The sequence below is a fragment of the Coturnix japonica genome, chromosome 8, assembly GCF_001577835.2.
Source record: "Coturnix japonica isolate 7356 chromosome 8, Coturnix japonica 2.1, whole genome shotgun sequence".
NCBI classification, from domain to species: domain Eukaryota; kingdom Metazoa; phylum Chordata; class Aves; order Galliformes; family Phasianidae; genus Coturnix; species Coturnix japonica.
In genome coordinates, this window is record NC_029523.1 from 4,572,094 (window position 1) to 4,585,248 (window position 13,155).

The 13,155-nt window shown below is 42.7% G+C and overlaps 1 protein-coding gene and 1 long non-coding RNA gene across 10 annotated transcripts in view; both read right to left on the reverse strand.

Annotated features, from left to right (window-relative positions):
- Window positions 1-6,881, reverse strand: part of RC3H1 (ring finger and CCCH-type domains 1) — a 53,039-nt gene extending 46,158 nt beyond the window's left edge. For 3 of the 9 annotated variants that reach the window (XM_015869555.2, XM_015869559.2, XM_015869556.2), the window contains exon 1: window positions 6,342-6,879. The gene's annotated coding sequence lies outside the window, so the exon portion shown is untranslated. Of the gene's footprint in view, window positions 1-6,341 lie in introns of all 9 variants that reach the window. The other 6 variants (XM_015869553.2, XM_015869552.2, XM_015869558.2 and 3 more) reach the window with 4 other exon arrangements.
- Window positions 6,882-7,451: 570 nt separating this feature from the next.
- LOC116653740 lies at window positions 7,452-12,706 on the reverse strand. Its single transcript, XR_004308113.1, has 3 exons — window positions 12,666-12,706; window positions 11,353-11,459; window positions 7,452-10,413 (listed from the first exon to the last, which is right to left on the reverse strand). It is a non-coding gene; the product is annotated as an uncharacterized LOC116653740 (long non-coding RNA).
- Between the last annotated feature and the right edge of the window lie 449 nt (window positions 12,707-13,155).

Consider the following 13,155-nt stretch of genomic DNA (forward strand, 5'->3'; position numbering starts at 1 on the left):
TTCCATCTTAAAGGAGGTTAAACAAGGGAGAGTAAAGTTACAATTCACCACTTTAACTGAACTGTGAGGTTCTCGCAGCACCACTAAGATCTCTTTTAATTAATTCTACAGGAGGCCTTTTCACGCAGTTAAATAGGAATGAGTCACAAACAGGAAGGGCAGCCTGAATTGCAGCCTCTCATCTAACTTAGCAGCTCATTCCAACAAGCCAGTTTAACCTAACTTATTTTTATCTTTCACATTCACAGGAACAGCCAGAGTAGTCACAAGGGAGCAGGCCATGAACAATGCTTCCCAATTTCTCACTGGTTCCAGAGGAAGCAAGGACATTTTGGGAGACCATAGCGAAGATCAGGAACAAGAAGTCCCATGGTCGCTCCATTATCCAAACAACCCATCCTGGATCGTCAAAGCAGTAAAATTACTAAGCAATACGCCATCTCTGTTACCTTCATTAACTGGCTGAATTGAATACTGGCTCAGAACAGAACAAAAACAAAGTGCTCGGGAGGAAAGTAGGTAATAACTGAGAAAGATCATGAAAGACAATGTTAATGAATGCTAATGTCTACCCACATTGATATAGATGACCAACGCCAGTGTCAGTACCACAATTTATCATTTTTAATTTGATTAATTCATGCTGCTGTTCACAACAGGGCATTCTGTCAATTCAATGTTTCACCTGGGAGCACCTGAGCTCCTCTGACAAGACTAAAAAACTCAACCGACCACCATCTAAAGCAGATCTTTTAATTGCTCTAGAAGACTCAAAAAATATCAATCTAGGCAAGCTCGAAGCAAGCCACAAAACACACCATGAAAGCTGAGATGATGCTTCATTCATTGAGGGGGTAGGCTGAGAATTGCTTCACAGCATGTAGACGCTCTTCCTTTCCTCCACATGAAGCAGAACAGCAGTTTGGTGTTTTTTATCTCCTCACAATACTTGGAAGACCCAAATGTGGCACAAAATTCAAGTTTGATTTTGTAAAATGTCTGTTTTGGTCCTTTTAAAGCCACAAACCATCACAAGCAAAGAAAAACGCTCCACTGGGCTCATCAGGAGAACATCGTCTGTTCAGAAATGGGATGTAATTAACATTAGGTCTGTGTTACTGCCAGAATTATGAATGGTCATTAAATGACGATTATGCAGTGTGTCATAGTTCAGAGAGCTGTGTAAGCTACCAAGCTCGCTTTCTGCTATTTCTTTTGAATTAGTGGTTGATAGTTTCAAGGTCTTCAGTTCTTGTGTCTTGGCATGCAGTTAAAAATAGGGCACAGAGCACTTCAGCCTTCCTGTACTGTGAGTACCAGACTCGACAGATACAAATGCTGGATAAGGAACTCGTAGCACTTTCCTTTGTTTGCGCAGTTCCAAACACCAAATAGTACCTGAAGGACTTCTATTCCAAATTGATAACAAAGGGAAGGGGGGGGAGGGAGAGAGGGGAAAGAAGCCAAAGCATGTGACTTACAGGACAAGCAAGAGTCAACAACTAAAGGTCTCATTTAACTCTCACTTTTAAAGGAAACGATAAGGGATTTATGTCACACAAACTTTGTATTAAGACACAGAACAGTTACTGATTCATGTACAACTGCTACACACAAAGAGGAGTAGGTCAGCATGAATAACATCTATACTAAAAACAAAGCACAAAGAATGAGAAATGCTACTGAACAGTGGGAGTGTTGCAAAAAAGCTGGTTTATTAATAAGTAACTAATTAAAATCGTCCCCGTTGGCACCAATTTCGATTCATTCACTTTGTAATACCTTCCTTCAACCTGACTCCTTTTGCCTCCGAAGACAGCTCTTAAATCTGAGTTGGAGACCAGAATTGCCTGCCATAGTTCATCAAAAATAATTAGTTTGCAGGTCCCTGAAGACCTTCAGTGCATACTAAGGAGATACTGTGCCACCAGCTGATCAACCAGAAGTTTGTAACAAACAACAGATTTAAAACCAACCATACCTCAACCTTCAAAGCCTAACCTGGCAGGATTTTAGCATCCCGCTAAGTCATGCCATTTGGAAAGCCTGGACTGCTTATTCAATGTAACAACCTGCCTTTAAGCAGTAGTTAAAAAAGCATCATTTCTAAGAACACTTATTAAACCGATCCGGAAAACAGTGCAATAAATCAGGCTTTGTTAAAACAAAAGTAAACCACACCAAAAGGAATGAGGAATGTCCTACAGGATGCAGGCTCTCCCAGAGCAGCAGGTATCTCAGTTAGTGCAGCCATCCACACGCTTGATGTCATCAATAGTCCTGTAGCTGAAGTGCAATCATAGTGCAGCAGTCTCAGATCAGCACAACATTCCCCCCCTTGCAGTATTGGTGTAATTAAGGAATAGTGTCCTATGTGAAAGATAATGCTGTGAATTGGTGTGGAGGTGGCTATAGTGCAGCTTCTGGATATTCCAGTGACATCAAGGTTGGAATGAACTAATGAAAATTAACCCTCTTGCTTATGAAATGCTGAGCTCAGGACTCCTTACCGCAGCCTTACCCATTTTTGACTCAAACACTCCTTTCTGTTATGCCTCAAATGACAAAGTAATCCCATAATGCTACAATCTGCCCCAAACAAACGCAAGACAGGCTCCTTCCCTTCTGCTACACTTTCAACACTTTTCAGTTTAATTGAATTCCTTCCATTTTGTAGGTTGCAAAACAGGATAAAACTAATTCTTCCGTCTGTCAAAATAAATCCTCTACTCTCGACTCCTCTTTCTTCCTTCCTACCATCTCTCGTGAGAAGATTTTGGTCTATGGCCTTACTGATTCCAACTAATGCCTCGTAAAACAGTGTATAGGCACAAAAGCAACACACAGTTTTTCTGGCCCATTCTACACGCGGCCCTTACGCTCTGAACAATCTGCTTCAGGTGTTAGTCTGTAAAAGATGTGCAGCGCTTTTTTTTTCCCCCTCATGTGAACTAAAGTATTTAGATTTTCCAGTTGTCAATGGACAGTGCTGAAAAATGCAGCTAAACAAACGACGTGACATTCTTCATCTAAATAAGGCACCGGTTTCTTGTTCATGAGTGAAAGCTCGGGCCAGAGCCAGGAGCTGCCACCTCCACAGAGGTAACACAGGTAAAACCTGCTCTTGTGATGCTGATGGCCTTTCTAAAGCCCACCTGCACAAACTATGTTGCTCACATATACAACGAGCCACCTGTACCTGCCAGAAGTCACCCCAGTCCACACATACCCACCTTCTTTCTTGCCACATTAAAACAGGAATCTCCAGGTAAATAAGAAACACGTTCAACTAACAACTCCAGTACAGTGGTGCAGCTCTTTGCAATACAAACTTGAAGAAACAATCCCAAAATGTTGATATTTCAAACTTAAAAGTCAGTTTCCTTTCTCACTGGTACAGCAGAATAAAGTTCTTACCATACAATAGTGATAGAAGTTATTCCCATAAACAAGTCTAAGCAGACAGCTGGTTTTTGTCAGCATATCTACTTACAACAACATGATGGGGGCTTCCTCGCCTTCTTCCCAGTGATGCATTTCCACAAATAGAAAAAACACAATTCAGAGATCAGTTAGCCCTTTGAAATCTAATAGCATTTCAGCTTTTACAGCACTGCTAACTAAGGAATTGAAACTGATGCAGAAGATAATATCTGTCAGAAGCACTTCTTGAGAAAAACAAGTGGCCGAAGTAGGTGATGGGAACTGCAATCTATTCAGAACACACTGAGAACCGCCTCTGTACAGAAAGGAACAGAGGTAAATAGCTGTGGCTTTCTATCTCAGTTAACATGAGTCTGTGGACTTCAGATTGCTCGGCTGTAATAAACCCCGTTCAGAAGTAACCTTGAAGGTCACTCTGAAATTTCAGCTGGATTAGGACATCTATATAAAACCCTGTCACAACAGAAGGATAATATAGCTTTATTTCTGCATGCTAACTGAATACCCATTGCTAAATGCAGTTCAAGGCATTAGCCCCAAACCACAAATCTCCCACTGAGTTCAAGTTTTTTGGCCTAACAGCTCGGGGTTCTCCAACAAACAGCCATCCTCCAATCTGGGGTCTGCAGGAGGAGGAGACAACCCACAAACCATGGCTTTATCTGCCAAATGATTCACTGAATGCACTGCAGATAACAATCTGAAACAGGGAACAGACGTCTCCAAAATTTAACAACTTTCACAAAAGATTCTCTGCTTATAAGGTATCACACAGTGGCTGCTGCACAGCTATTCTGAGACACTGGGGACGCACATTTATGAGTGTAAATGCAGATGAGTACTTGTTTTCTTTAAGCACTGTAAAAACATCCCCTTTGCAGCAATAGTTACTTAAGAGACACAGACTCCAAATAGTCAGTGATAGCAGACTCTATATCATTGTTATCAAGGGTGATCATGGTTATCATCACCCAAGACCTCTGAATGAAATATGAAGAAATTCAGCCACCATTTCAATACACTCACTTGCTGAATCTCGGAATCTGCAGTGCTTAATTCAACAAGATTAAGAGTGGTTGCCGCCCAGATTGATGATGAATCAGTGGCAACAGGGCAGAGAAAAAAATCCAGCTAATCTCTGTTCACCTGATCATGTACATACAGTAACACATACATCCTAAGCTGCCCTTCAATTAAGCCTTGACATATTGGTGTATGTAACTGCAGGATCCACGCATTTACCTGTCCACTGGAACACTTTAATATCTTTATAAGCATTCACTATATTACGAGCCTCTAAACCACTTTTCTTTTAAACTGGGTCAAATACAATATCGATCAAAAAACAAAAACCCCACAAAAACACAGAAAACACGCAAGTCACTTTGTTTCCCATCTCCATTAGTGTTAACGCTGCTCAGAAGTGACTGACAAGGACACCAAGACTCTGGTTGTCAAAGCAGACCACAACGACAGCACTTTCTCATTTCCAAGTTCCCCTCAAACCAACCCACCACTCTCTGCTTTGGCAGGAAGCAAAGCTATAAGAAGCTGCAGAGAAAAAGAAAGGTGACTACCTGATGAAGTATTTAATGTTAGTAGAAACCATAATTTCATATCCACATCATGTATGAATAGATTAAATAAAAGTCACATTCTATGTTTCTAGCACTGAAGCTGTCCATTGCACACACACTCCGAGGTGTATTTGTCCATTTACACAGGTAGGAAGGCTTTCATCAGCTTCACTGACTTCAAACACACAAATGCAGGCATTTACAATTTGCCAACTAGCACCACTCTGCTCATAAGACTGAAAGGGAAAGAGAGGTCAGGAACAGGAAAAAATAGGTCAAGATCTGCATTGGAGTATTGGAGAGCTACCTAACAGCTCTGTGTGGGTCTATGGCACCAACGGAGCATAAACACAGACTCTGACAACTGCGTTTCTATTCCTAGCTGGGCCATCAGAAGACAGCGTTGCTAAAGCTGTTACAGGGATGAGAGCAGCTTTTGGCTCCTTTATCATTATTTTTTTTTCTATTTACTTTGGCCGTATCCCGTATAATACAAAACACACAGGATTTTCCATTCACGCTTGACTGAAATTAGAAAACAAGAGAGCAGCTCTTACATACAAAACAAGTACGTGCACGGAGAAATTCAGCTTTACCGCTCACTAGCAAGGAAAAAACACACCGGTTCCCTGCTTGTAACATGGCACACGCCTCACAATGGCTTTGGCGGACAAAACCTTACACCGGGGCACTCCCAGCCACCGCAACTCGCTACAACGCAGTTACACCGCCTCCGTGCAGCCAGCCATAAACCCTACCCACTCTCGCCCTGCAATCCTAACGTAACACAGGATGAAAAAGCAGTGGAAATGCCCGCTGTTCGCTCTGCCCTCAGGGACGCAGACAAAAGGGCGACCGCGGGCTCGTCCCCAGCCGGGGGGCTCCTGCCTGGCAGCTGGGCCGCTCTTGCCGAGCCGAGCCAGAGCGACGCGGGGTCCGGTGTTGATCGTGCTCAGGCCCGCACGGCCCTCGGGAAGGGCGGCAGGAGACGCAGGCCGCGCACAAAGCCGCCGGCCCCCTCCCCCTTCCCTCCCCACCGCAGCCCGAGGCGACGCCGCCTGCCCCACCCCCCGGCCGGACCCAACCGGCGGGCCCTCCCTCCCTCCCCTCCCCCCTCTCATCTCCTCGGCGTCTCCCTCCCTCCTTTCCTCCCTCCCGGGGAGCTCGGAAATGGAGCCCGGCGAATCCTGAGGCCTACCCTGAGGCCTACCGAGGCGGGCGGGACACGGCCACCGGCCCGACCGCCCTCAACGGCACCGCGCGGCCGGCCCCGCTGTCCGGCGCGGTGAAGGCAGAGGGACGCCACACTCACTCACTCACCACACGGGCCGGACTCCCGGCTGCAGCCTCCGGCCCCCTCAGCTGCGACACACGGGGGCGGCCGCGGCGCCCTCCGCCTCCTGCACCCGCCGGCTCCGGGCTCCCCCCGCCGCCTCCCACCGCCCCGCCGCTACCCCATCCGCCGCCGCTGCAGCAGCGGCCATCTTGTGCGTCGGCTGCTCCCTGCGCGCTGCCGCCCGCCCCTTCCTGCGGCCGGCCCCCGGCAGGAAGGAGGGAGAGGAGGAACCAGAGAAACAGCCGAGTCACGGGCCGGGCCCTGCTGGGCGACGGGCTGCCGGGCGGGGGAGCTGTCACTGCCGGCAGCTGGCGGCCGGGGCAGCGAAATGCTCTCTGCATTCCGTGCCTTTGGTTTGGTTTTGGATGTTTTTCCCCCGCTTCGTTCTTTCAGTTCATTTCGTCTTTCCCGGCGCTCACGCAGCCGCAGCAAGGTTGGTTCTTGGTTGTGTGGAGCTGGGAGCCCCTCAGGCTCTTGCCCGCCATTTTACCTCAGGCGGGGCGCGCTCCCGCTCTGCTCGGAGCCACCCGGCATCGGCCTTACAGCTTGGGTTTTCTTCCTCAAAATAAAGTAAAAGTAAAAAGCTGTTGTTCCCCTGCCAGGCTCTTTAAGATGTCTGTGCACTGCCCTGCCCAGCAGGTCCACAGGAATGCACAGAGCTGGGCTTGCTGCTGGGAACGTCCACTATCCTCCACATAAAATAAGCTGGAGGTGTGCTGGGGATCCACCAAGCCCTCCTATAGCACACAGTAGTGGAGCTAGTTTGCTTACTGGAGAAACGTTGGAGTATTCTACACGTATTGACAACTGCTGCATTTAGTTAGCATAAATGGATGGACATCTACTCCCCAGAACATCTCAAAGCTATTGAACTTCAGGTTATTTCAGCGTAGCATCAACTGGATTCTCTTGCCATGAAAGTGTGATCTGAGATATCAAATACAATGGATCTCGTTCAAATTTGTGTACAGACGTGAGAACCAGCTCTGGGGTCACCAGCCCCATGATGTTCCCCAAAGATGTCCCTGTGTGGGTGCCCAGCTGGAGCCCCAGCATCTGCTTGGGGTTTGTTTAGTACAGCTCTTCATTCAGCGCTAAAACAGACACTGACAGCTCATGTTGCTCTTCTAAAGGGTCTTACAGAGTTACATGCTGATACTTTTCCTGTTACTCCCCTTTTGGGAAAGGTTTGGTGTGTAACCCACACAGTGAGGCGCGTGCAGGATGCTGTACGTGGAATCCTGGCATTGCTAACCACTTTACAATACTGCAAGAAACATGCACTGCTCTGTCAGTTCAACATCCCAACAGCAGAGGACTGTGTGACCTTCATATGCCTTTGAAGAAGCATGATGTCAGGTGAAGAATAACCAGGCTTAGAGTCAGGGCCTTGAGAAAAGCAAAAGGACAAAAGGATGCAGGGTCACGTCATGCAGACAGACCTGGAAACAAACACCTAGAGCTTCTTAGACAAAGGGGTTTGAGTTTGACAGAGTTTGACTTTCAGCTCATCTTTCTGTCTCTTTTATTAATTGCACATAGATTAATTGATCATTCTATCATTATGGTCATGTTGTAATACTTCCTACAGCGACACTAAGACCACTTGTTCATAATGACTGTGTAAATTTTGGAAGAGTCTGTCTTGAAGCACAATCTTTCATATGACCAACTGGCAAATTGCAGCATGGTTAATGATAAAATCTGAATATTCATAATGCTATCTAATTAACCCCTCTGCTTGCAAACGAACTATGAAACAGTATCACCGCACATTATCCTAAGTAAATTTGAATACCTACTTAATTCTTAATTAATGTCTTATTATTAAGTACTTAACACATTACTATTAAGTAATGTCTTACTTAATTAATTAATGGCTGAAGTTGCTAATATCTTGTTCAGACACAGAAGCCAGCACCATGAACTGAAATGGTAGGTATTCTCAACAACTTTTGTTTAAAGTTGAAGAAACCAGAAACAGTTGAGGTCTAAGGACATGCTCCTCCTGCTTTGTGGATATCAGGTGGTACAGAGTACATAATCCTAGTGTTTTATTCAGTTGTGTTCTCAGTACTTCATTCAGGAGCCTTCTACCTATATTCCTATATACCTATATATACCTATATACCTATATATACACCTATATATTCCTATAGTCAGTTCCCACATAAATTCCTGTCTATTGAAAGGATTTCATTTTCAGGTAGCTTATGTTTGCCCTCAACATTTAATTCTATTACCACTTAGTAAACTCAGTTACCAGTACTTACTCGCTAACAACAATTTTCTGTGTTACAACATAATCTACCACAGTACCACACTGTTTAGAGAAGTGGGATCTGGAATGACCTATGCTTATTAAGTAACACTGCAGAGATGACTGCTCTGAATTTCATAACCCATTTTAAATCCTCAGAGTAACACTTCCACATGATTCTTCTTTGTCCTGGATTTTAAAGGTTCTGAAATTTGTAGGTGAACTTGTTCCTTCTACCCCCCACCCTCCACCCAGGAGTTGATCTCATGAGACAGCTAGTTTATTCTTAACATTCACTTTCTCTGCTTATCCAGCATTACTTCCTATCTGATACATTGCATCAACATACAAAACACAAAATATTTACTTTCAGGATTACTGTTTTCAAATCTCATTTCAGCTTTTTAATTTTGCTGTCTTTTATCTCCACTTATTAGCTTCGATTCTACAATACCATGTACCAGTTTTCCATTTCATCGTTATCATTTTTGTTCCTCTCACCATTGAGATGCTGATGTTGGCACACTTCTAGGATCTTATGTTTGTGGCCAACCCAGTAGCCTTCAGATTCATTAGAAATGACTCCCTATACTAACCTACACAACTGAAATAGGTGAAATATCAATGCAACCGTGAAATAGTATCGTTTTGATTATTCAACCTATTTTAGTTTCCATATAAAATTGCAGTGCAGTAACAGTAGCCATCTTCATAAAGAAAGATTTTTAATGAGCTGGCAGTGTTTCAGTTTGCTATTTCAGTTACCTGCATGACCTATAAAGCTGATAATAATGGAAATTTTCTCATTTTGAAACATGTGATATCAAAATAAAAGGAAAGAATGAAATATCTTTTTCCAGCTGGCTTCAAGCATTAAAAAAATGTTCCTGTTATTTCACATATGCAAGACTCTTGCATGTATCATATCAAATAGAAGAGAACACTAGAGGAAATCTTCAGCATTTTTATGCATTTGACCATAGGCATTAACAAAACCCAAAATTCCTGCTGCTTTATAAAATGCCACTGGTAGAAGCAGAACACAGAAGCATGTCCTTCCAATGGTAAAGTTGAAAAGGTAAAAAATATTCATTAAAGAATATGCTGAATATCATCCAAATGAAAATTCAGATGCAACTCTCAGAACTAGTCACTTATGCCAATTGTAAAGTAATAAGAGGATGAAAACAAACTAAAGTATTCTACTGTGGAAGGGCATGCCCCATATCTTAACCATATTAACATATGAAGTTTGGATGTCATTTACACTAGAGGAGTGTTAGTGGTGTAATGAAATGTGAAGGGCATAAGTGTGATATTAATATTATCTCCATGAATGCTCATCTCTCTACCATTCAATTTATACAAGATAATACTGTGTAACTCTCCAAATGTTATCACGTTTGTTTAAAAACCTGCAAAACTTTCTACAGTTCTGTGATGTTATGTGTAACAGATTTGCAGGATATCAGAACAGTTAACATTTGTGTTTTCTGGTTGCTAGGAATGAAATAATCTTCATAAACATACACTGTGGCTTCATTTGGTGTTAAAATATAAGAAGGAATGGCAAGGAAGGTAAGAAAGTTTCCTCTGATGATTTCTCAGGACAGGTTTCACTTCACTGTAGCATCTCATTATTCTCCTTCTCCCACTGACATTCAGGGATACTACAGACTGACTTGACTTAGTAGAGTGTCACAGATTCTCTTGGTATTCCTCAGTGCCTTTCTGCATACTTTTCTTTGCTTGCTTTAACTGTGTGTCTTCCAGTGTCATTCAGCATCATCTCTTTCCTGGCAGGAGGGAAAAACAAAACAAAAAACCTAGTGCCTGGAAGCAATATAAGTAAAGTCAAGGCACAACAAGGACACAAACCCATTCTGAGGCTGTGGGGATATCAGAGATTCAGTGCTCACAGGACAGCGCAAGTCTAAGGCACTACAACATATTTGTCGTTTTGGTGCCCTCTGCTGAAATAACCGTCTGTTTGGCTTCTGAATCCTCCATGGTGAGGGCCAAGAGCCTATGTCAGGTGCCATCTGCTGCTACCCCTTTATCTTGCAGTTTAATTCCTTCTTATTTCCTTTCTATCTCAACAAAAAGCAGCATAAGTTTTTCCCTTGCTTCCTTTGGTGGTACTTTTGTTGTGAAATCTGTTCTCTTCCTTACCACCATTGCTGCACAGCAGTTTGCAACAGCCTTTCCCTTGGAGTGGTGATGATGAGAATTAAGAAAATGACATTTTACAAGAAGGCTAACTTGCATATGTTTAAAACCAAAAACCACTTACAGCAGCCACATAATTTTTGTTCCTTTCTGGCAGATTCCTCATGTTCTGTAGAAGCAGAGGAAAAAGATAAGCGTGATACACTCAGCATGGGTTTTCTGCAGCAATTCAGTATCCTTGCTGAGCTGCCTGTGAAACCACAACCTTACTCTCACTTTGAAAGGGAAGCTAAATGTAGATGATGTCAAGCAACTGTTCAGGTTCACACAGCAAGCAGCGGCAAGATAAGGAATAAAACCCTGACACATGGTCTGGCCTCCTAACCACCAGACATCACCACGTCTTCCACACTTGCACAAGTTACAGTAATTGCGTGATGAGTAAACTATTATCTGAGTCATTTTTCCAATTGATTTTCTAAGTTAGAGCACAAGTAAAAAGTGGGACTCCCTCACCTTTCTGTGGTTGCACAATAAAAAGAAAACAAACTGTTTCCAGGACTTACTTTGCCTTGTATCACTCGTAGAGACTGAAGCGTTGCTCTTGTTTGGTTTGAGAACATCCAACACACACCTTCCCAAGTGCATCTTCCAGCAAACAGAATTGTCAGTCCTTGTAGGAAAATGAAAGCAAAGGACCGAGTAAGCTTTAATACATTAGTGGTGTGTGTGTAAAGCATGTTTGGGTGGTATTTGCTGTTGTTGTTTGTTTTCTGAATTATTATGAGCAGGGCTATTAGTAGCTTCTGCTTTTTCAAATATCACAGATCTGAACTCTGGTAGTTTTTAAATCAGTGCTGTCTCAGGTCATTGCAGAGGGTCATATATAAGATCTTATCTCTCACTATTCTTGAAGAAGATGCTTATCAATTAAGTAACACAGAGGTGCAGTACACACTTTAGAGGCATTTTGCAGAATCATAATTTCAGAGGGAACACGTTGAATTTGTTCAGTTAGGATGGGATTATTTTCTATGAGTTCATTGCTGTATGATTATTTGTTTAAGTCTTTTATCGGGTTCTACATATCACAGCTAGAATTTCATAAGCAAATTCTATCAGACACAGAACATTACCTATTTATTTTCCTCTCCTAGTTTTAAGTTTATTGTCAAGGTATTATTTTTGTTTTCTTCTGTCTTCCTACGTACCAGTAAAAAGCTGATACATAACACTCCAACACTTCAGTCTGAGTGAGAAACACATATTTCTCTTAGTAAATTATTATCAAGTATTACACTATTAATCCTAAACTTGAAGGATTTTTCTAACTTAACATTCTGACTATGGACATTTATTTTATTGATGAAGTTAAAAGCTAAGTTGCTATCTTTTATCATAAGTAAAAATAAAAAGGATTTTTCTGACTTGTTTTTCTTTGGCAGGTTGAAGGCAGCAGTAACCTGCTGTGTCACATGATGCTGTCTACTTTTATTTGATGCAAGGAGAGGAAGGAGGAGACATTCACAAAAGAAAAAGGAAATTCATAAAGGGAAATAGTAAGTTAAGTATGAAATAGTAACTAAATAGTGGAATTAGCTCTCATTAACATACAGGAAGGAATAGTATTTGTGGTTTGGCTAGTTAAGTACTTCTGATGTTATTTTTCTTCATAAACTACTGAAATAATTGCTAAACAAGCAACAAAACAACCAAGAAAACCACAGCAGTTATTTGTCTCCAATGCTCTTGGTTTCCTGGTGGTTTCTGCTTGACAGACATGTGAAAAGAGAAGTCAGAAAGAAAGAGGCAACACAAGGTGGAATGATACAAAGATAGTAACAGATATTCAAAAGGTTATTTATGGGGAAGAACTCACCAATATAGATGCCTTTGCTGGGAAATGCTGAGGCAATCTCCACCAAGGAGCAATCTCCAAGAAATTCTGCCTTAGTGGTGGTCAGCCCTTAAATGAGGTCTAGAGGGGGTGGAGTCAAGCTCCACCCCTTCTGGGAGCGCAGCTAAATTACTGTGATTACCAATTTGCTATACAGGTAATCATCTTGCTGTCTTCAGTCTCAATAACTTCTTTTCATCAGTCAGGTTTTGTTCGTTTATGCTGCAGTTTATTGCTGTTTCTCTTCAGCAGCAGCTTTTCTTACAAGTGTTTCTATTAGTTGGTATTCTGTTGGTTTCTATTGGAGTACACATAGTACTTTGCAAAGAAAAGGGAGTGGCCTTGTATGGGAAATTGATAATCACAGCCTGAACCTCTGATTAATCAGCTGAGGCAAGTGTGGGGTCAGCTGTGGGAGCACAGGTGAGAGTAATTTAGCTGTGCTCCCAGAAGGGGTGGAGCTCGACTCCAC